The sequence below is a fragment of the Cheilinus undulatus genome, linkage group 19 (genome assembly GCF_018320785.1).
Source record: "Cheilinus undulatus linkage group 19, ASM1832078v1, whole genome shotgun sequence".
Taxonomy (NCBI): Eukaryota; Metazoa; Chordata; class Actinopteri; order Labriformes; family Labridae; genus Cheilinus; species Cheilinus undulatus.
The window spans coordinates 28,116,865-28,142,441 of NC_054883.1; positions in this window are offsets into that span (position 1 = coordinate 28,116,865).

The window sequence follows — 25,577 nt, forward strand, 5'->3', positions numbered from 1 at the left end:
TGGCAGAGAAGATGTGGCAGATGTTTTGCGACACTGATCATCTCAATGCCAGCAAATAGGTAAACATGTAAGAAAACTGACTTTATGATAAGAGTAGAGATCATACTTAATGTGTGCAGAAGTTTTTTGATAACTGTGCAGGCACCAACTTTCCTCCATTCCCAATGATTCTTTATTAGTGTTCTTCATTTCCTGACCCCTGACTTTAGTGCATCACTGGCAAACTGCAAACAACCAACCATGACAGAGCCAGTTCCTATAGTTGAGTCAGAATAGACTTATATATACCACATACAGACATCAAACCCTGGTCTTTCAAAGTAAAGACCTCTCAAAACATATTTCTGGGTTTATATGATGAAATGGTATGAAAGTTTTGTTACTGTTCCAGCAGATTTCTTCGGGTTGCACTTGTGACACAGGCTATTATGTCTGATCAACTGAGCTGGACATGGCTGTGCTATAACCACATTTTTATCTTCGTGTTGTGAGAGCATGTTTGTTGCACTACATCATATAATGTGCTGGACATCCACTGCATTTGTTCTGCAGTTGAAACCTTGAAAGCAGCTGAGGTCAGACATCCTCCAAAGGCCTAGCGTTAAAGAGTCACCCCAGGCTCTCCCTCACCCTCACTAGACAATGCAAAGGGGGGTCTGACAGCCGAGAATTAATTGACATGCCTCTGAGAGGTTGTTCTCTAATAACATATTGATCCAGCAGGCCTGATATGCAAAGCATCTGCCAGGGAGTGTCGCTGGCGAGGTGAGACAAATGCCCCCAGAATGCCTTGGACCAGGCTGTTGATTAAAGGAGGAATTAGTGGCCATGATCACACAGAGGCAGCATGTCAGGTAGTCTACATCGAACCATGTCAGAGTCTGTCCTCATTAGCAGATAACATATTCTGCAATTACTGGACACTGTGACAGACTCTCTTCTTATTTAAATGACGAGAATTCAGTGAAAGATCCTGGTTTCCTGTTTTAATGGCATACTCCTGAGTCTCTATGAGGAGGCTGGATGGCAAAACTGTGATTTTTTTTACCCATGATTTTTAATGAATTTACTAATTATTTGAGTGTGGTAAATAACAGTTATTTGGCTCCATGTTTAAGAGCAACTAGCAGGTTACTTATTCATCTATATATTTTCATTAATACTAATCCATTTCAGATAATGGCCGTTAAATGGGATTATCAATGATCAAAGTTCTGAAAACTTAGCAGAAATCCATTACTCATTACCAATGACTCTACATTAGTTACAACAAGTAACTAGTTACACTACTAATTCATTACTTTTGCATTGCTCATCACCAGACGAGTAATGCACAAATAGTAGCCTAATGGCACTATTTAATGCAGTAAAAGGTGTAAGGATACGTCAGTGATGTCAATACAAGCAGTAATGTTACAACAGGATTCAGTGTGTATGTGCTCCATCAGAAGTTTGTCTGCAGTCGTGTCAGCCTGTCATGTGTTAAATTAAGTCAAGTCGCATTGATAAAGTCAACAAAAGGCAGTCTCTGCCACCCCATAATTCTACATAAAGGCCTTTGCACTCTGAGTCCATTATGTTTGTCAATTTTTGGCATGTTTGAAAAGAAAATTGTTCCACCCAGTCACAAGTCTCCTGCCGATTCTAGCAGGTTTTCCTCCAAGATTGCCCTGTATTTGGTTCAATCCATCTTGCCATCAACTCTGACCAGCTTCCCTGTACCGGCTGTAGAAAAGCACCCCTACAGCATGATGCTGCCACCCCCATGTTTCACGGTGGGGATGGTGTGTTCAGGGTGATGTGAAGTGTTAGTTTTCTGCCTCTCATAGTGCCTTGCATTTAGGCCAAAAAGTTAAATTTTGGCCTCATCTGACCAAAGCACCTTCTTCCACATGTTCACATGTTTGATGTCTCCCCCACATGGCTTTTGGCAAACCCCAAACGAGACTCCTTATGGCTTTTTTTTTCACTTATTGCTTTCTTCTTGCCAGATTTGTGGCATGCACGACAAATAGTTGTCCTGTGGAAAGGCTCTCCTACCTGAGCTGTGGATCTCTGCAGCTCCTCCAGAGTACCATGGGCCTCTTTGTTGCTTCTCTGATCAATGCTCTCCTTGCCCGGCCTGTAAGTTAGGTGGACGGCCATTTCTCGGTTGGTTTGTAGTTGTGCCATGCTCTTTCCATTTTCGGATGATGGATTGAACAGAGCTCTGTGAGATGTTCAAAGCTTAGGATATTTTTTTACAACCTAACCCTGCTTTAAACTTCTCCACAACTTTCTCCCTGACCTGTCTGGTGTGTTCCTTGGTCTTCATGGTGCTGTTTGTTCACTGATGTTCTCTAACATACGTCTGAGGCCTTCACAGAACAGCTGTATTCATACTGAGAATAGACACACAAAAGTGGACTCTATTTACTAATCAGGTTACTTCTGAAGGCAATTGCTTGCACTGGATTTTATTCATGAGTACCAGACTCCTGGTGGCTGAATACTTTTGCACACAGCACTTTCAGATTTCATTTGTAAAAGATTTTGAAAGCCATGTATAATTTTCCTTTCACTTCACAACTATGTGCCACTTTGTGTTCGTCTATTACGCAAAATTCCAATAAAATATATTTACCTTTGTGGTTGTAACGTGAAGAAATGTAGAAAGGTTCAAAGAGTATGAACACTTTTGCAAGCCACTGTAGATTATGTTTTGGGGGGACTTGTTTCATTGTTCTCTTCATGCTTCATCTCTCTGGGAAAAACGTCCAGAAGAATAAAAGCTGGGGTCCTGTAAGTGGTCCATGAAAGCGGCACAGACGGGGGGATTCCTACAAGAACAGGGTCCTCAGAAAAGGTCAGACATGATATTCTACTTTAAATGAGACGTCACTGTGGGTAAGGACTCACTCAAGACCGGATGTTGTTTGGTGGTAGCTCAGTAGCTCTCTTTAAACCCATGTCTGACCCTGTTACTCTGTGAGCTTTTTATTCAGCAAACACTAATCAGGTTTACACATTTGTGGTTTGCTGTTCAGCTTTTGCATGCAATTTTTGTGTGGTCTATAACAAAAGTTGATGACAAGTTATCTGCTGAGCTAGCTGAGAAAAATAAAGAGAAAAAAGGTTTAAGTAAAATAAACCAACACTTTGTCACAAATGAATCAATGACAGCTGTTTGAAACAGGTAGTCTCTGTTTTCTTAGGCTGAGGAGACAGGTGTTTTAGTTAAACTTGCTGATGTTTATATTCCCTATGTTTTATTCATTTTCTAAATGACATTTGAAGCATAAACTCACAACTAAAGCAGGGTACACTGCAAGATAACTGTGCAGCTTTTGAGTCAAATACCCCACTTCCAGCCAGAGTTTGATGATCTGATGTTTCTAAAGATTATCGAGACAGATTATACTCTGGTGTGTGGTGGGTTACGAGTGATTTTACCCTCTCCCATATGCTCATAAAATGGCCAGGGCTGCTCTGATTTGAGACTGGATTATAAAACATGTTCAATTTTTATGATCGGAATTCCTGTTTTGATGTGGGAACACTGGAGACACTTGAGCAAGCACTCTGTTCATTGCAAAGCAGTTTCTCCAGACTGAATAGTGATTCATCTTTTTTGTTTCATGGATTAATTTTGCCAAAGTAGCAGAAAAGCTGTTAAAAGTGTTCAAAAGGATAGCTGAAAAAAGACAAGATGCGTGAGGAGAAAGAGTGGAGGAGGACATGCCCCAAACACCACCAAGACCAGGAATCAGTGCCGTGACCTTTGCATCGCAGAGCAAACCAGAAAAGGACACTTTAAACAGCTTTTCTCTCTCATCATGTGAAATTCATTCATAAAACACAAACGCCGGTAATAACTGATTATGGAGTGCAACTGTGTATTGAATGAAGTCAATCCAATTTTTAACACTTATCTGAGGCCGGGTCACAGCAGCAGCAGGCCAAGCAAGTCCACCCACACATCCCTTTCTACAGCAACATCTTCCAGCTCCTCCTGGGGGTTTCCAGGGTGGCCCTCCAGTTGGACACATCCGGAAGACCCTTACAGGGGGCGACCGGGAGGCCCGAACCACCTTAAAAGGCTCCTTTCTAGGAGCCACAGCTCTACTTTGAGCTCCCCCCAGCAGTCCAAGCTCCTCACCCTATCTCCAAGGCTGAGCCCAGCCACGCTTCTGAACCTGTGATCTTATTATTTCAGTCATTACCCAAAAACTCATGACCATCCTTGAGGGTTGGAATTAAGACCAACTGGTAGCTAAGAATTTTGCTCTCCAGCTCAGCCCCCTCTTCACCACAACGGTAGAGTGAGTCTGCAATACTGCCAATGCTGTACAAATGTGCCTGTCAATCTCGCAGTCCATTCTACCCTCATTCATAAACAAGACCCTAGCATACTTGAACACCTTCACTTGGGCCAAAGACAGGCCCCACCTGGAAGGAGCAATCCACCATTTTCCAGCAGAGAACCATGGCCTTGGACATGGAGGTGCTGACCCTTATCCCGACTGCTTCATTCTCAGCTACAAACTACACAGCGCATACTGGAGGGCCCTCGCTGAAAAAGCCAACTGAACTGCTTCGTCTGAGAAAAGCAGGGAAGTAATTCTGAGGTCACCCAACTGAAAGCCCCCCAGTGGGAGAATTTATAGACTAGGCTTTTAAAAACTATACTGTAGTCTCTTAACATAAAAAACATAAAGTTTCTATGCCATAATGCAAGAAAATGGTTAAAGTGGGAAAAGTAAGTCAATGTTTTCTCAGCAACCCTGTCTTCTTGCTGGAATATTAGTGAAGGAACTAATGATCACATATCATGGTGACTTGTTTGCTTCTCTTTGGCAAGAGTTTAAGGCTTGTTGGTCAACAAAAATGAAGAATGCACTGCGGACTGACTGCCAACACAAAATGATAAAAACTGATTAAGAGAATTTTTTTCATCCAGTTGTCACAGATTTATCCATCATTCTCTGAAGTTGAATGGAAAGAGATTTGTCATCAAGCTCTTATTAACTACAAAAAATTACCCAGAGCTTCTTGGATTGTTTTGATGAAGAGAACAGCGAGCGGCCAATCTGCTGCTGCTGGCTCTGATACAAAGCGTGCTAATTAAAAGTCTGTCCGGTCTGTAGTCCTGCTCTCATTGGACAGCAGAGCACAGCCCTCTCTTTTGCATTTTGATGTCTTCATCTGTGTAATTGCTGGTTAAGTCGCTCTGCATTATTGATGAGCCCATACGCTAAAAACAAAGCAAACAATATGCATGCTAAACAAATGCCCTGCAGTGCACAATGTTCACACAGGCCTTCAGTCTAATCACTTTGACTCGTGGTGTCTCAGAGTTCTGCACACAAACAGTCGCCTTTGGCTGTTTCATAGTTTGACTGGAAAAACGCCTCAAGGAGGGAACAGGGAGGCAATTATACGCTCCGTCTACAACTGTGTGTTTCTACTTGCTTTTTTGGAATATTCAAAATGGCACATGCTGTGCAGGATTCCTTTATCTTTGAAGTGTATGTATCCCAATAAAGTGTGAACGTGTCCCCAGCAAACTTCTACAGTCTCAAAGCCAAACTTTTTTCATGGCCTGAAAAACAAAACAAACACTCTGAGGAGCACCTCAGTTACAAAGAACATCATGAATGTTTGGTTAAACAAGCAGTAAAATGTCTCTAAAAGCAAAGCTGTTTTGGCTCATTCAATCACTTCCTTTTCATTCACCATGCAGACGGTGAAGGGAAGTTCTTTCTATTTTAAATCAGGGCTAAATGCTTCAATTGGCATGTTTTGTTGTCTGGATGATCAACTGTTTCAAACAATTTTAGTTATTTCCATGGATTGCATCACAAAAAAAGGTTGCAAATGTGTGAAAATATGCAAAATCATCATTAGTCACCTGAAACTTGTTTTTGTCATTGGCAGGCTCCAGTTGCAATGATAAGTGTCTGACAACATTACAGAAAATATCCTAAAACGATGGCCTTTCTGTGTAATAAAAGCAACAAAATGTAGCTTTTACGCTTTAAAAGAGTAGTTTCAAAGCCAATCTAACCGTGCATTATTTTTCAGCAGGGACAGCGGTGTCCATCCCATTTCCATGGTGTGCCTTGGTTGCCTGATTTTTAGCTCAAGAGAGAACTACAGCCCCCCGGTATGGCTTTACAACTCTAGTCCAAGCCTGAAGCTAAAAAGGAAGCCAGTTTTGATCCAGTTTCTGAGGCTGAGAGATGGAAGATGATGGTGAGGGATGAAGCTGTAGAGAAAAATAGAGGGTGACCAAGCAGGAAGCCAGACTAGAAAAAAGGTTCAAGATTGTTTTATTAACACAGTAGAGGGTCATTTGCTTTGCAAAAAAACCCCCAAACCATTCATCAAACACATGCATCCATCAGGCCAGCAAAAAATACAGAGAACAACTATACACAAAAAGGCAATACGGAATACAAATTACAATAAAAACAATAAGACAACTTCACAGTAAGTCATTTGATTAAAGTATTATTTCTGGCGTAGCTCAGGTTGCAGGGATCTGTTTCTGTGCACACATCGCCAGCGGGGGGAAGGCAGCAACAGCCTGTGGTGAGGGTGCCTCACTCCTACAAAGGACCTGAATGTAGTCCAACCCACTCCAAGGTCAACCTGTATGGAATGGACTCGTGCAGCTTCCACATTAACATTCCAGCCAGCGTGGGCAGAGAGCACTTAGATTGCAGCTGCATGGTTTGCATTTTGGCCTGCGTGAAGGGCAGTTCCGTCAGCAGGGTTTGAAGCTCCATGTAGCTAACATACTCCTCATTCTGTATCATGGCTACACAGCAAAGGATGGTGAGTACTTTCAGCTTTTCAGGCTTTCCCATTGCAGGTGGAAGGTGATGAAGAAGGGGCTGGACCCAAGGCATGCCAAAGCCCCAGTACCTCTCTAGATTTCTGGCTTAGCTCAGGTTGCAGCGCTCTATTTCTGCACATACATCAATGGTTAGGGAGGCTGAAATAGCCTGTGGTAAGGGTGCCTCACTTGATCGAAGGACCCGAATGAAGTCCAACCACCAGACCTTTTTTGTTTCTGGAAATCGCTGAATTTGGCGCCCGGAAAGAATGAGGTCTGAGGTATTGGAAACCTGCTCAAAAGGGCTCCTGGTCACTCTTGGCCACCATGGTCTGGCAAATGATCCCAAGAAAAATGCAGAGAAGTTGTCACAAAAGAGTCAGCATCCAGGCTTCACAAGGGTATAGTAAGACCAGGAGAACCAAGGACTGAAAGACTTGCCCATTGAATCCATCAACCTATGCACATGTCCAAGTCTGCATTTGATCCCAGCCTTTCAGCTAATGGATCAATGGATTACCCTCCAAGATCCCGTATTAAATCAATCAAATCAATGCTGAATAACCATGATGATCATGAAACTAAGATAAGATCTCTGACTATAACCGGGGTGTTAAAATTCATAATTGTTGCATCCCTGACACCCAGTAACAATTCCAAACTAATGGGTGAATTCAGCAGTACCACCAGCTCCTATGATGTTCAGTAAGGTAAAATTTAGTTTTTTAAGATAATAGTCTGGTTTGATTTTAAGAGAGTAATGTAACAACTGTTTTTTTTAAGAAATCAGTCCTTATTTCTAGATATTAGAATAGCCTAAATGGTGACAGGTGGCAGGTAAGTCAGAGCCTCAATAACACCTTAAAGTAAACCAATTTAGGGAGAGTTTTAGTATCACTGCTGGTGTTAATGTTGCTTTGACTGGTTACTAACCTTTAGAAGTACATACTTCACACAAAATGTACCTAAACACTAATGCAAACCACATTGTCTTATTACAGCTGCAGCAAACTAACTCTGTTTGTGTAAGCATTGCAATGGATTTCAGACTCCATGAAAGTTGGTTGTCATGCCTCACATTGGTCTGTGTGCCAAGTCAAATGTTATTAGTCCAAAAAAGTGACAGCAGAGCTCAGCAGACTGCAGGAGAAGGTCTTATTTATGCGGAACAGTGGATTAGAGCTGATTGATAATTGTTTATGCCCTCGGCGATGGTGAATGTGTGTATTTCAGGAAAAAATTCACCAAAGCCAGGGCTACAAAGCGGAGGAGGCGTGCGAGCTGGCGTGCAGAAGTGGGTGGTAAGTTTAGAGATGCGAATGACACAGCCGGTTCTGTAAACACGCTGAGCTGCCTCCTCCCGTCCTCTGCTCCGTGCACAGATCAAGAACGGGCTGCAGAGAAGAAGCAGCAAAGTCACAGCTATATGTAAAAACAACAACATGATAATTACTAATTAGGACTCAAGCAGGGAATGCAATCACTCTATTTGTTGGTCATTCCACTTCTATCAGAGAAATTATAAATATTCAAACTTATTTACAATATTTAATGTCTTTGAAGAAAAGCATGTTTATGCTGCAATATCTGAAGTTGAATATTTTCTCAATTAACTGAAGTGTCTCATGTGAGAGAGGTGACAGGTTTGTGAAGCTGCAGATAAAACTCTGTTTTGTTTACTTAAAACTCATTTAGCCTGCAGTAAAACAAAACAAATTAATAAAAAGACACATTAAGATAGTTTTTGTCATAATGCAAAAAAAAGATCTCCATAAACAAGGTGTTTTTAAATGATTGTATAAAATATTTTTCTTAATAAAAGTTATCTCATAAAATGTGTCAGTTTGAATTTACATTCAGGCTAGTTTTGCATATGCATGAAGGTATGTTTTGTGGGTAAGAACAAGTTGTTTATCTAATTACTTCCTTGGGGCTCACAGACATATAAAGGCACAGGCATTTTTTAATTCAAATATCCTGCTAATTGTTACTTTAAGCTGTGATTTATATTTTCCCAAATGTCTGACTTATGGTACCTGATGCTCTATTCTTGGTTAGAGAAGTTAAACTGGAAGCTTTAACAGTGGTTTTTAAAACATGCAAGTCACTTCCTTTCTGCATCAGGAATGTGATTCTTAATGAATAATGCAGAATTGTAGATTTTTCAACTTGAAAGATGGCCACGTGGATCATAAATAATAATAAAGGCAAACATTAAAGGGATATTTGGGTATTTTTTATGTTGGGTTGTATGAGGTCCTTGGAGATAGCAGTGCCATAAGCCTCCAGAGATTTCAGTGAGTGTTGTGCCACAAACAGGACAGGCCTGGGGAAACTATGCTGAATAGTGGCACCGACAGGTACAGTTGCTTTGCATATTTGGTGAGTTTGAAGTAAAAATGGTCCAAAAAACAGTGCTGACTAATATGCATGTTGTATCAAAAAATTTTGAAGCAGTTCATTTTTTTTCCTCCTCTGTGTTTGGCCATGTGCTCTTGGCTGTTTGTCTCTGCAGGCTTCGTCGGAGGACAAATAAAATCCAAATGAACCTCAAAACTAGTTATTTCACCCCAGTTTTCCATTTAAATTGCTGAAATGTTTCTGTTAAATAAACATACAGTGCCAACCATGATGTGTCTAATTGTCAGCCATTAAAAGAATAAAGTATGAAAGCCCATTTCCACCACCAAAAAAAGAAAAATGTGGAAGTAAGGCAATTAAAAAAAAAAAAAAGAATCCTATGTAATAATTATGAGATAAAAAGTCATAATCATAAGATATAAATCATAATTATGTGATAAAAAGTCACAATTATGAAATAAAAAGTCATAATCATGAGATATAACATCATAGTTATGTGATAAAAAGTCATAATTATGAAATAAAAAGTCATAATCATGAGATATAACATCATAATTATGTGATAAAAAGTTGGAATTATGAGATAAAAAGTCATAATTATGAGACACAAAGTCAAAATAATGAAATAGAAAGGTAATTGTATTATTTATTATGATGTGTGCTGCCGACCTCTTGGCCAGGTCACCCTTGTAAAAAAGATCTCGATCTCAATGGATTTTATCTGGTTAAATAAAGGTTACATAAATAAATAAATAAATAAATAAGACTTTCATCATTTTTATCTCATAATTTTGACTTTTTTAATCTCATAGTTTCGACTTTTTATTTCATAATTATGTCTTAGATTTTTTTTTTCAAGCCTGCAGCCTGCAGCCCCACACAGCTGTTCAGATATGCTGAGGTGCAGGTAGACAGTGGAAAATAGTACCAAACACAGAGGCTTTCTGGGTCAAAAATAAAACACTTCAAAATGCTGGATATAGCATACAATTGAGCAAAGATTTTTTCGGCCCATTGTTACCTAAAACTTGTCAAATTACATAGAGCAACTATAATCACCTAAAGCACTAATAGCTTAGCTTCCCCAAGTTTGTCCTGTTTGAAGGAGAAAGGCTCACTGAAATCCCCAGAGGCTAATGCCACTACTATCACAAAGTACCTCAAACAACCCAACTTAACGGAGAAAAGCTGTTAAAATGAGCCTGTCTGGTTCCTGATGATCAAAGAATGTATTGCATGGTTCATGCAGCACAAACCAGGAAGGTACCTTGTCAGCAGCAGATTTTATTTTCTTACATGGATGCAATATGATGCAAAGTAAGATATTTTTATAGGTGATTTCACTGTGTATGCCTTTTTGGGTGACAATTTGCGATATACAGTAGGTGCTTTCTTCTTCTCTTTTATTGTCTTGTTATGGCTGCAGAAGCTGCACACATTTTTAGTTTTTATTCTAAATAAAGAATAACAAAAATAATAACCTGACTTGTGGATTTACTGGCATCTGCTGGAGTTCATCAAAGATACCAAACAACCCTTCGCCAACAGGTCATGTCCTGTTGCCAAGCCCCAGCAGGATGGATTAAGGAAAACTTGAGGAAAATGAGGTTGATAACTGAAGTCTGATGGCAGAGATGCTTTAGTTCTCACACTTTGTCTCATCTCTTTAAACTCACTGTATGAATCACAGCCTTAAATAAAGCAGTGTTTTGCAGTTTACACAGAGGGAAACACTGTTTTTCAGTCTGCAGTGGATGATTCATACCAATTTAGTTTCCTAGTAGCACATTCACATCTCTTATCCTGGCTTATTCATCATTTCTCTGCTGTTTCATGTTAAATGGCGAGCGACTTTGTACCAATGAGTGCAGTGTTCATCCAGTCAGCATTAATCTTTAAAATGCTAATGTGAAACTTATTTTTTCAGGTGAAACATACCAGTCAAAAGAAAGTTTATAAAACTGTACTTTCTGTAAAAGTGATTTGGCAGATTTTTTGACGGGGGCTAAAATTCAGACACAGAAACAAAACCATGTGCCACTGTGGACAGAATTTGCATCAAAAAAGGAAAGAGAAAATAATTTAAAGACGGAAATTAAATTGCCTTAAAAATTCTAATTTTAGGATATATCTTGAATATTTTTACTTCTGGAAAGCCCTTTCCTTAGGGATCCATAGGAAAGGGCTGTTGGTGGCTCTCATATCTTAATACCACACACAACACTTACTGAAAGAGGCACTGATCTTTTCTCTCTTCTTGAAGGGGATGGTGTAAAACTGCCTTCCAAATAAGGTATCTAAATTTAGTACAGAATGTAAGGAAAGATATGTTTGGTGCATTATTTCTTTGTTGTAGCAATGCTTCTTGGCAATAAATCTTATCCTTTTAGAAAGGCTGTTTATTTCCCTGTTAAATGATGCCACATTTGTAAGGAACACACATTTGTGGGATGAGCAGCAGAGCTGAGTATGTGGGTTAATAGTTAATTGCTTAGTGCAAGAGCCATTGGCTCTTGTTTGGTGGATTGGATGATTGAAGTCTGAAGAAACAAGACTTAATGGCAATATAAAAAGTTACTGTTTTAAGAAACAGGAGCCTCAGTAGCATATGGAAGAACCATACACAGCCACAGCAGCCTGGCATCTTGTCCGCATGCTGGCCACCAGCTGGGTCACACAGTCATCCCATAAATGCATGCTCTTTACAAATGTAGCACAATTTAACAGGCAAATAAACAGGCTTACTAACAGGATAAGATTTATTGCTAAGAATCATTGTAACAACAAAGACGTAATACACCAAACACAAATGTCCTTATTTTTATGCTAAGTTTAGTTATGTACATCAATATAGACATTAAAATTAGTATGCTGGTATTTATATATATTTAAGATTTGTGTAAATCCTGTAGGTCTCTGGTTTGAAAGAGTTATCTGAAAATAGTTCACAGGCTACAAGGGCCCTCCAAAATACTAAACTGCCCAGCAGGCATGTCCAATATCACAGAGATTCTATCAGGAATGAATGGACTTCCAATTGCCTCTGTACACAAACATAAGTAGGAATGAGGAGTTGACAGATATTACTTCAGCAAGTCAAGGCCATACAGAGGCCCATACTACACACTGTCTATTTTTAAGAGCCCCAAAGTACTGCTGTTTAAAGAATTAAAATGATCACTGTAAGAAAAATCTGAATTTATTGATCTTTAATTGAAATATTTCCACAAATATAGAGTATAGAACATGTGCAAAGTGACAGCCTCCCTCAGTGCTCTCCCTGTCCCTCTCTCTTCATGCTGTTCAGTTATTGATGTCAGTTATTGAAAAATGACAGCTTTCTGTGTTTATGTAACAGAATCTGTCCGTCTATCAATAGCTTGGTCTCAGAAAAACCTCAAAGGTCACAAGTTGACTCCAAACGTCTCAGCCCCTGTAGACCTCCGTCCCAGCTTTAGACAGGGTCTGTAGGAAACTGAACACTGAGCCGCACCGCTGATCGATGGCTTTTTAGAGAACCAACCCCCCACCCTCAAACACAAACCACATGTGGGCGTCTAACTGCCGGCCCCCGATCCATACCTGTGTGTTTCTGTATTTACAGCAGAGAAACATTCAGACAGAAAGACGGCCGCTATCGATCGGCCTGTGGGTTCACTATTTTGAGTGACATTTCATAAATGGAGCCGCCTTGTGAAATAGTAATGAGCCGATGGCGATTAGCATTCAACTTTAATACTGAGTGATTGATTAGATATTCAAATTTCACTCGGCCAAGGTTAAATATTGAAGACAGGAATGTGAAAAACCCACAAACATTCAGAAACTATTGGAGGTTTTGATTTTTACACAGTTTATTAGACACTAAAAATCAAAGCGGACTGCTTGTAAATGGATCATCAATAGTAAATAAGTAGTAATGAATTGAGGTCAGTTATTACAACCTCAGTTGTAGAGAAGAAACAGCTCACAGAGAAAGTACTATATGGACTCAGTCCTCCCTGTCGGAGATAGTTCTAACACACATGCGTGTCCATGAATACATTTGTAGGACAGGAGCAGAAGTATTTACTTTTCTAAAAGAAGTAGGAGCATCTCATGCATCAAAATACAGCCAAGACAGCTCCTCAGAGCCAGTTAGAATCCATTTTGTTCCATATTCAATGGGAAAGGCTGAGATATTTAAAACTGATCCTAAACGTCAACATTGGGCTAGGCTGGGGTTTGATGCTGGGCTTCTGTATTCACTAAAACATGGCATCAAGAACAAACTACAGTCCAAGGAAAAACTATCAGAGTGAAACTTTTGGGATTTCAGTGTAAGGACACCTGTGTCTGAAACATCCAGTAACTGGTTAATCAGTATTCCTGGCTACCATTACACCATCAAGACAAAAGAACACTCCAGGTAACTCAGAGAAAAGGTTATTTCAAATTATAGGTCAGGGGATGGATGCAAAAAATTCCAAGGCTTTGAACATCCCCAAGCGTTCAGTTAAATCTATCATGGAAAAAACTGAAGGAATATGGCACAAGTGTAAATCTGCCTGGATCAGGCCGTCCTTACAAACAGAGTGACCGTACAAGAAGTAGACTAGTGAGAGAGACCTATGACTACTGTAAAAGAGTTTCAAGCTTCAGCAGCTGAGATGAGAGAGACTCTGCATGCAACAACCGTTGCCATCTTACAGGGGAGGGTCATGTTGTAGGATACTCATAATGAATTTGGTCTAGAGTTCACCAAAAAGACATTATGCTAGGCTCCGTGGTCAAGTGGGTCGTTGGTCTGATGAGACCAAAACAGTGCATTTTGGCAGACACCAAACACTGTGCATCGCCACAAACACACCATCCCTACTGTAAAGCACGGCGGTGGCAGCATCATGCCGCGGGGATGATTCTCAGCAGCCAGGCCTGAAAGGTTTGTGAAGGTTGAGGGTAAAATGAGTGCGGCAAATTCGAGGACAATCCTTGGGGACAATCTTATTCAGTCCTCAAGAGGACTATTTCTTGGGAGAAAATTTATTTTCCAGCAAACATACAATGAAAGTTGCACAGAAATGGTTTAAAAGTGAATGTTCTGGAGTGCAACCCAACAGAGCTTGAGCAGTTTTGCAAAGAATGGAGTGCAACTGCAGTGTCCAGATGTGCAAGCCTGATTGAGACCTATCCTCACAGATATTACACACAAATATGACAAGGTAAATGGCAAGTGCAGGTTATTGACGTGATAAAACTATATGCAAAGTGCAGATTTTGAAGAAATAGGCAGTATTTACAAAATTGAAGTGCTGCACCGCTTAGATATTGTAATATAGATTTGCACTGGATTTATGTTGATGTTTATCACACAAACTTTACCTTTCGATGTCTGTCAGCTTTTTCATGGCCTGAGGATGTCAAATTTTAGCATTTTTGTTTCAACACCAGCACTAAAGTCATGTCTTAACACTTCAAATAATGACTGAGAACTTGCTTGTTAAGCACATCATTTGTTCCTCCTTTTTATGAACATCTCTGGGGCATTAGTGCGTTGTCAAAGAGTCCTCTGTAAAACTACTATAAAGGGTAAATCAAATGACAGGAAAATAAATTGAATGCATGCCTAGAGCTGATTTAATTTTTGACACTAAAGAGCAAAAAAAACAATGTGGTTGACTTAAACATTATTGTATTTTAATTGTATTTTTATATTATTTTTCTATTAAAGACAGTCAAATTTAAATAAACAGTTATATAAGTTGCCTTTCAAAGTTTTCTATTAAGAAAATAATGATTACAGAATAATGTGGATTCGTGGAATGTTTAATACTTACACCAACGCCAATACCACTTTTCCTTCTGTGCACACACAGCTTGAAAGCACCAAGGACACAGCTCAGGTAGTACACATTTAGTATTCCAGGGTGGCGTGCAGAGAGAGATTGCACCTGTACAGCCTGTTAGGTGATGTCTGTGTCACTTGGATGACCAGAATCTGTAGCCGAGCGTTTCCTTGAGCTATGGAATTGGTTGTCCCAGGAAAATCTGATTAGTCACCGCTGACAATGCAGAGACAAGGAAATTACTTTCTTGTGCATATCATTAAGGAAAAATCAATATGACGGATGTGGTGGGGGCTCGGGCTATTTATTGTGGCTGAACTCAGGGCGAGGCGGTCTCTCCTTGCATTGGTCTCTTGTTACTGCTTTTAATTTGTTCTCAGCGAGAGCTGGAGGTGCATGCTGCTGTTACCTCTTCTTCACCATATGACTGTACACGGCACAAAGTTATTCCAGCCTGTGACTTAATTACCTGAAAATAAATCAGCTCAGGAGATGTGAGGGGTGCTTCAAGGTGAGACCTCCACACACTCATCTCCTTAATGCTCTCATTATTACCACACATCTGAATTCAAGGCTCACATCACTGCATTACACAACAAACTTACAAGAAGTTGAACTTTACACTGCCCTCTTCTCACATGGTACTTCATGCATCCCCTGAAGTCAACTTAGATATCAGACACATAACAAGATAATCCTACTGATTTTTGGGCCAACTTCCCTCTTGACAGATAAGACAAACTTATTTTATTTTAACTAGCCTTTATTGGGCTGGGGGGGGGGGGTTAGCGTAAGCTGGCCGTCAGCTGATCACAGCTGTCCCACCCTTCTCCAACTCCTGCAGTTTGAAACAATAGCTTCACGTGTGTATATGTTTTTCAGTGCTTTTGCAGTTGCTTCTCACACAGCCAGTCAGGACCTTGTAATTACTGTGCCAACTCCTCCATCTTGCGTGTCGAGCAGTCCGGCAGTGCTGCACCGTGCTGGGCACAGAAAACTCTCTGTAGGAGCTGACGGACAGCGGACCATGTAGCCAAACTGCAGCGCAGTCATGATGTACCAGAGACGGTCCCAGTGGAAGTTCCAGGTTAGAATGCATGTTATTGATTGGCTAGATCTTGTGCAGCTATAATTCCACAGTAGTAAATGACAGTATTATCAGTGTAAAAATGAAACTAATTCAGAGTATTCTTTTCAAGGCATTATACACAGTAAATATAAGTGGGCCTCTCTCTAACTAAAAAGACAGGGTACTACAAGGAAGATAGTTGGCACCCAAGTCCCAAAAAGGACGGACAACACTGTTAGCTAAAGTAAAAGTAATGAACACTAACACAAGAGTCACTGAACTTTCCATACCTGTGGGCATCTGTTTCAAACAGGCACAAGAATCTGTTCTACTGTGGCTGTACCCACCTGAGGGAGCTTTGACTCTTTATTAGGAAGTTGAATGTGGGATTCGGTTAGAAGAAGGGGCAGGACATTACTGCAGCTCCTACAGCCATCTCTTCTGCTCAGACCCAAGCTCAATTGCACAATTTGTCAGCACCCATTACTGAGGGCATTTCGACTTCACCTTTATACAAGGACAGGAGGCTGATGCCTGTTTTGATACAGCCTATGACTGTCACCTGAAACAAACAATGGAGATTTGGGAAGCAACTCTAGTTCACTTTATAACACCTACAAAAAAAATGAAATCAGGCCATCTCTGACACTGCTTATAGCGCCACTGAAAAACAGTTTTATGCACTGGATGTAAAATGAATCTAAATTAAAGAAAGAAAGTTGATATCCTTGGTCGGAATAATCCTCTCACTGCTGCAGAGATGATGGGCAGCTCCTTATTCCAGCTAAGGGTCTGCAGGTAAACAGACATTTAAATTAATACCTGCTAGTTTCTTCAGTCATCATTACAACATTTTATCCTTATTACACGTAAATGAGGTGGACTTCATCTTGCTCTTTCCAGAAAAAAACATAATTAGTCTAGTTTTTAGACAAATTTGTGCCATCAAACCATTCTGTTCAAGTTATGAAACTTCAAATTATTCGCTTTCTTTCCTCTAACAAGTTTAAAAATGTTTTTGATTACCCATAAATAAAAGGAGGAAACATCACCCAGCTGTCATCAGCACTGAAGGTGGCATTATAACAACAAGATGTAAAATCTGACTGTGATCAGCTTCCAACAGTTTGTTTTCACTGTCAGTTTTCAAAGTGGCAAGGCCTGTGGTGTCAGCATGATAACAGCACATCACATTTTTGAAGTTTATCAGAGCTAACAGAGAGCACACTTGACTTCAGGAGAGGCACAGATACTACTGGTAAATAAGACTCACAAAAGTTTTAGTAATTGTTCAGGTGTTTATGCTGCAGTTGTTAATGTCAGACTGGTTAAAAAAGAAAAAAAAAAAAAAAAAAAACATACCTCTAGAAAAAAGCAATACAGGATTTCAAACTGTGTTTCAATAGGAGACAACAACGCATGTGTCATTCAGCCAATAACAGCCTGAAATTCATACAGCCAATAGGTTGCTGCATTCATACAGTCAGTAGGATGGCTGGATTTAAACAGGCAACAATCTCTGCTTTTATACTAGGACCACTGCTTACATCAAGTCAATAGAATAACATCTTTCATATAATTAATATGATCGCTGCGTTTTATCCAGCCTGGAAATAGCTACATTCATACAGTCAATAGGATTGCTGGATTCATACAGTCAATATGGTCACTGCTTTCATACAGTCTAGGGATAGGTGCATTGTACTGTAAATAGGATCCCTGCTTTCAAACTAGGATCACTGCTTTCACACAGTCAGTAGGATACCTGATTTCATATGGTCATATGGATTGCCGCATCAATCCAATCAATTTGATGGCTGCTTTCATACAGCCAATAGGAGGAATCAGTCATACTGTAAATAGGATCACTGCTCTAATACAGTCATAGACATTGCTACATTAATCCAGTCAATAGGACTGCTGTTTTTACACAGCCAATGGGATCTCAGTGGGGCCACTTTCACATACCTAATCTTGAGGATGTTAGAGTTGGTAAAACCAATCTACTGTAGATATGCTTTGTGCCTTGTTTGACCCATTTATGCCACTTTTTATTTGTATTTCACCTATTTTACATCAGGTGTTACCTATTTCTGCAGCCTTTTGCCCATATTTGTCACCACTTTTAATCCACTTTTGCTACTTTTTGACCTCTAAATTAAACTTTTCAGCTCCTTTTCACACATTTTTGCCCCTCTTTGCCCATGTTTCACTTCTTTTTCCCACCTTTAACCCATTTATACCACTTTTGCCCCCCTTTTTTGTTGATTTTAATGACTTTATAAAATGGCATAGATTAAAAAAAAAAAAACATCTTGCTTTGTCAAAAGTAGTCATTATCCATTTGCCCCCAATTTGGCTGGGCCCCAGAAACCTCTCCCCCTTATCCCCCAGCTTTGACTGGAAATAGGAAGTGCAATACAGTCAGGCACAAGCTTCATTTTCTAATGTGAGCCATATTTCCTTTTTTTTTTTTTTTTTTTTTTTGCATTGCCCACGGCCCGAAAAAATGGACCACTGGCCACATTTGGCCCCCGGGATGTAGTTTGGACACTCTTGGAATAGCTGCTTTCATACAGCCAATAGAGGCACTCCTTTGAGGTAGCTTATTGGAGTGCTGCATTCACACAGTCAATGGGATCCCTGCTTTCATACAGCCAGTAAGATCACTGCATTCATTAAGACAAATGGATAGCTGGTTTCATACAGCCAATAAGATTACTGCATTCATTAAGACAAATGGATAGCTGGTTTCATACAGCCAATAGGAGCACAGCTTGTAAACAGCTTATAGAAGTGCTGCAATCACACAGCCAAAAGAAAGGTGTCATTCACATAGCCAGCAGGAGAACCATTTTTACACAGCCAGGAGTGCACCACTGTACTTTAACTGTCCACTGATCTAAAACCTTGTGGAGGCATTTAACCACCAGATGGTAGTCTTTGTTGTCTTCATTTTTCTCTACGTAGTCTTACTGTCCATAAAGGGGTCTCTTTGCCAACGTGTTTGTTTTGTGTTTGTTTACAGAATGAGAGAACAGCCACTCACCATATGAGGCAATATATGGAGCCATCTGTTTATCTGTCATAGTGGATTGCAATACCTTGTCAACCTTCAAACAGTATTAGGAGAGAATATATGAAACATACTCAAAGATCATAAGCTAGGACTTCCCTTGTGTAATACATTCATTCTACAATTCTGAACATAACTGCTCTGCATTCCTCAGCTAGTGTAACGACCAAACAATATACAGCTAGATCAAGATGGATAAATCTATCTTACTTCACACAAAGGTCTCGACATTCATGGTTATACTGCAGAATGCTGGGTTTCTGTTATTTATGGTTATTTAAATATCAGTTCTTTTGAATATTTTTGATGGATGGATGGATGGATTCATCTTGGATTACAACATTTTAGTGACAAATCTTTAAGAATCCAGTTATCAGAAAAGATGTTTTTATGTCTTTAACAGGTTTGGTCTATACAACAGCAAAGCTTTACAAAGAAACTAGTCTGGCATTTTTCACCTTTTTTAACTTTTAGCTGTGCTGAAGCAGGATACACAATAGAGTAGCAGAGTAACTTTTTCGTCCTCTAATTTCTTCTGTGAAATCATAGACAAGGCAGTGAAACTTTGTCAGACATAAGACAGATGATAATAGAAAGCTTGTTCTTGGAAAAAGTGTAAGAGTTCATCCTAAAGATTAATTGGTTTGAGAGAAAGGCGCCATGTTCCTGAGTTCAAGGTGTGACATTTAGAGCCAACAAGGAAGTGAACTTCATTATTAAGATTTATGAAAATGATTCAGGTTTTAAATTCAATTCACCCTTACCTATTATGAATTCTATCTTAAAAAGCAAATTGGATTAAGTGGTGCATTATTCTCTCTAATTACGATGTCCATAATGGTGCTTTAAAGAAACTGATTGATGCTGAATAAAAGAGATGCAGTGAAACCAGACCAAACAGAGAGAGATTCAGCTTTATGCAGGGCAATCTTTCTTGCTTGGATTTTTCACAAAACTGAAGGAAGAGCTAAGAATAAAAAGGTGTATCTCATGTGGAGCTGTATCTCTGTGAGCTGAGTGTTGTTTGTAAAGAAGCTGTGGTCATTAGTACACCGGGGAGATGAGGTGTTATTGAGCCATTATTGATTGCTCACTGGGAATGTCTAAAGATTTATATATTGTCCTTTTCCAAGGTAAGCATCCAATAAGTATCAAAGCAGCTGAATTCTCAACTTTTGTGTAAGAACAACTTTTAATCTCTTTTTTTCTTGGCTATTAAGTCCAGAGACAGTGGATGAACCGGAAAGCAGCAACCTGAATTATTTCGTTCTAATGCTGTGTTATACTACCCTTTCAAAAGGATGTGCAAGCATGATATGGAAACTTAGCACAAAAAAAAAAAAACACGTAATTTGTGTTTGGTAGATTATTTCTTTGTTGTAACAATACTTCTTGACAATAAATCTTGTACGTTGGAAAGCTTGTTTATTTCCCTGTTTTATGGTGCCACATTGTAAGGAACATGCATCTGTGGGATGAGCAGCAGAGCTGAGTATGTGGGTTACAGTCATGAAAAATTAGCTGAAATTCCTCTGCCAATGCCAAACAGTTTACTTTGTATGGCCTATGACTCTCTGTCCAGACATCCAGAACAGACTGCACACAGCCAATCTCTAGTCTCTTAGGCCTGCCATGACTGCCTTTCGCCATCATGCCCTTTTGTGCTGGTGTCAGTAACACTTGCACTGGAACCTGAACATGTGGAGGAACACTATGTTCAGCGATGGGATCAGATTCTGCCTACGGCAGTTGTATCATGGGGTCAGAGTGTGGAGAAGACGTGAAGAACGCTATGCTGGCTGCCACACTGATAGAGTAACATTTTTTGGTGAAGGTAGTGTGATGGTGGGTGGCATCTCCCTCACTGGATAAACAAGGCTTGTCATCATTGGAGGCAATCTCAATGGCATTAAAAGGACCATTACATGGATTGGAACAATAGCCAATAAGGACGCAAATAGGCCAAAGCAAAAAGCACAACAAACAGCCATGGCAGGGAAATCAGAGTAAATTTGAAGCATTAAATTAGATGGAAATCAGAAATGGCAGACTGAGGTGTCAATTCTAAGCTATTTTATATTTACACAGTTGGTTTTGACCAAAAGGGCAAGTTTGTAGCAAATGCCAAGGCCCTTATTGATCCCAGTCCATCACTGAGAACTCTGGCTGTAACGTCAAAGTCTGCTACACAAAGAACTGGAAGATGCTGTTCTGCTACTGAATAACATTCAATGTTTTGTGGTGCTTCAGTGATGGGTCATTGGTGAACAAGCTGGTTCAAAGAGCAAGCTCTTTTACGTCAATGAAAAGACCCAGATCCCGTTTGAGCCATTTTATATCATCATCACTATTACTATTATTATTTTCGTAAATGTGTATGCCTGTGTGCTATGTAATTGATCAGTAGGGATGCTCTTTCCCCACACTACTCTACCATAGGCATACCATGCAATTAGGACTCATGCTTGATGGTGTAACATGAATGTATTAAATTATGTCAAACAGCCCAGCCAGAGAGCAGATTTCATCTGACCCCCAGATGAAAATTTGGGGGACAGTGTATTTTGAAAAATAATTAAATTATATTCTCATCAATTTAAAAATTGAGCATAGTTGAAGTTAAATACCATCACAAATTTCAGTCATATGTCATGAAAGGGCTAAATTTGGTAGCCCAAATAAAGCCAAACTTGTATCCAAATGAAGAGAAGTTTAGGAGCCAAAAGAGCCGACTCTTCTTTCTGAACTGAGCTGAATGACCCAGATCATTGAAAAGAGCCTTAATTCCCATCACTACTTGTGAAGCCATTATTATTCTCTGCTATTGACCGCAAACTTTGTCAACCAAGTACCACTGATAACACATAGCTCTGCCTCCTTGTCCTGTGTTGCGCTGTGGCCCCAGTAGACATTTCCACATTTACAAGTTAAGCAGATGTGTGTTGCTCAGCTCCATGCTTACTTCTTGTTTCTGCACTCAATAAGGTGCATGCACTTAACAGTAAACCACCATGGTCCAACAAGGTAAAATGCCAAAGAAAATCTTGTGTTTTAGACTACAGCAAGCCTGTTCTTCACATTTTACCTCTGTGTTTGTGAAAAATGATCCTTGATCTGATCTGAAGCAACATGATACCCTGCTATCTCAATAAAATGTACTGAAACAGTGTTCTATTAAGATGTTATAACTTTGGCATTGTTTTTTTCTGAGAGTCCATTTCAGACCCTGTTTATAGATTTCGGTGTTGTATCAGCCTTGATGAAGGTAAAACAACTTCTCTAAAGAATAGATTTGACTGTAATGACGTATTCTCATGTATGAGAGTAAAAATGATAAAACAGATGATTTTATTTCTGCAGACAGAGTGTGAATGGTAATATCATAGCTTGTCAAAACCTGCAGCCAGCATCATTCTCTGTCAGGCCTCGTTCAGAGCAAGAAGCCAGCATTCACTTAGACTCATTCGGGGCCATATTTGCCTTAATTTGCCATCTGTGCTTGTTTAGAAGGGGGTCTCTGGACGCAGATGAGAGTGCCACCGAATCTTCCTCAAAGTCTTGTATTCAAAGTGCTGGAAGACTGAGAGAGGGCTGACGTGAAGGTTTGATGTCGGAGCTATTTCCATTCACACAACAGGCAGAATACACTCGCTGGTGGGTTATTTTTTGCTCTCTGAGTCACCCATTTAATAAACATGTCTAATCAGTGATCATGAACATGTTCTTCAGCCATATTTACATTAGTAACATTTATATACATCTTTAAATAATGTTATAATTAGCATCCTAAAGGCTGCCTTTATAAATATGAAAAACAATCTTTTAAATGCACAAATGTAAAGTATTGACCAACGGTGTGAGCAGAAAAATTGACTGCTTTCTATTTCTGAGTTTCAAGGTGAACACTGGGAGACATCAGGTTTCTTATTACTCGGCTTAACAGGCTGCCTTATTAAGAATTCTGCTTGGACGCATCTTTGCAGAGAATCCTAATTAGTGTGACTTTAACAAAAGACGGAGGATTGTGCCATCTGCCTCACATAACGAGGATTCCTCACTAATTAAAAACACCTAGGAGAGCAGTTAGGAAGTAATACCTGGTTAGGTTTGGAAGGTGAGGGAGATCTAATGAACATGAAAATGAGTGGTGCCGCTATAAGTCCCCCCCCCTTTATAATGGCAGCTATCGCCTCTTTAGAGAAACACATCTGTGCATGACCAAAACATTTTCCCTCCTACTGTTGGGTTGTTAGACATCTGAAACAGATGCTGGAATAATTTCTGTGGCCTGTTAGATTCAGCGCATAAACATGTTTAATTAAATACAAATGAACAGTATTTTGAATTCAGTTTTTAAAGGCTTTTCAGAGTGTTAGCAGAGGACTGACAATTGTTGAAATGGACATACATTTACGCGAAAAGACAGGCAGAACTGTCAAGAATCCAGTGCAGCAATACTGGTTATGTGCAGATGTTGCAACTTGAATTGTCACAAAAGAATCCAAAAAACTAAATTGTTAAGAAAATCGTGAAATGAAGCACCCTTGATTGAGTATAGACTTGAAAATTTAATTCACCATACAAATTACATACATCGATTTGCATGGGGGAAAAAGGCATCCTCCAGGCTCTTCATGAATGATCAGACATCCCCAGGGAATAATCCCATGTCTATAAAGTTTAAATCACTATTAACATAAGATTAGAATTACCTGTGGACCTTTGATGATCTGTGAATTACCCCTGACGTCAGTGTTTGGTTCGATACTCAAATTACTGTAATTGACTACTTTCTACACTTTTTTTAGTACATAATGAAATCAACGCTTTTACTTCTACTTGAATAAGTTTTAACCAGAGTAACTACTTTGACTTGAGGACAATACTCCTATACTTTTTCCAACTCTGTTGACAGAGAGGATGGCAACACAGTAGTACATAGTGAGAGTATGAATGTACACAGCAAAAACTGGTGTTGATATCTCTATGTTAAACATTTCTGAGTTGATTTTAACTCCAAAAGTTCAATTTTAACCCAATTCTAAGTGATCCACCAGTGCTACCTAAACTCTGTAAAGAATCAACTAGAATGGCCATCTGAGGCGGCAGACCCATGCCTAAGCAGCACCACCAAGGAACTCACACTCCCATTGATTACTATGATGTTCAAAATTTCGAAGTCCAAGAAAAAACGAACAGGAGAACGGATCATCACCAAAATCTATCTGATTCTTACTTTAATTACACCCCCCCCCCCCCACACACACACAAGAATCACTGGTTCCATGCAGATCTGTTTATTCCCTCTGAAATTTACAGTATCCCTCTTTTTCCATCCCCAGAATTTTAAAAGAAATTGGTCGCAGATCATTCAGTTACTAAGCTTCATCTGACTGGAAAAATCTCCCCTGCTCATTGAAATCAATTACCTCTCTCCATTGCTACAGTATTTTTTTATTCTCATATCTTCAAACAACACGTTTATGTTTTTAATTTGTATATGATGCTCCTTTGACTTATTTCCATAGCTACTGACTGATTTAAATCATTCAGTTGTTTTTGTTGTGATTGTGAACCTATCAGTCGTCTTGGTCACTGTTTCTAATGATGTGGTACATCTGAAGGTAGAAGTTGTGGGTGGGATTAGGTGAATGGGCTTTTCTTGTTTGTAAAATTTAACATTTTTTTGTCTTGTAATTCTGTTTATGTTGTCTATGTTGTATCCATATTTTTTGGACCCCCCTGAAAATGAGATGCTGCATCTCAAAGGTTCATTCTTTAATAAAATCAATTCAGTGCAATCAATTGAGCTAAGCCATGCCCACTGGATCTGTGTATGTGCGTGGTACACTCTGGACTACCTCGCCTCTCGCCTAATAACGGCTGGGATAGGGTCCAGCCCCCATGACCCCAAGCAGTACAGAAAGTAGGATGGATGGATGTACTGTATGTGTTTAGTTGTGTTTGGACGTTGCCTGTTGTATAGTGACCTTTGCTGGAGGTCTTTAGGCTATGTTGCTGGCGGATTGTTGTTGTTTTTTATGTAAGATGGATTTGCACCTTGAGTGAAGTTATCCACCAAGTTAGTGTTACAGATTCTCCACAAGGTTAGTGCATATTTTCCATCAGTATGCCTTGACTTCCTATGAGGCAGGGTTGGAAATTAAATCTTTTGTCCACCTGTTACAGCGGCTTGTGGGTTCAGAAATGTATTAGCCACTCATATTTCTTACCCACCACTTCATTTAACATGCATCATAATGAGACGAGGTATAATTATGAAATAGAGAATGATAGAATTTAGTACTTTAGTATTCAAGATCTTGTTTCTCAGTTAAGATCAGTAAATTAAATTTAAATAAAAATGACATTGTAAATTAAGAGTTAGTTTTATGCACCAATGATCCAAACTGTCGCTCATTTTAA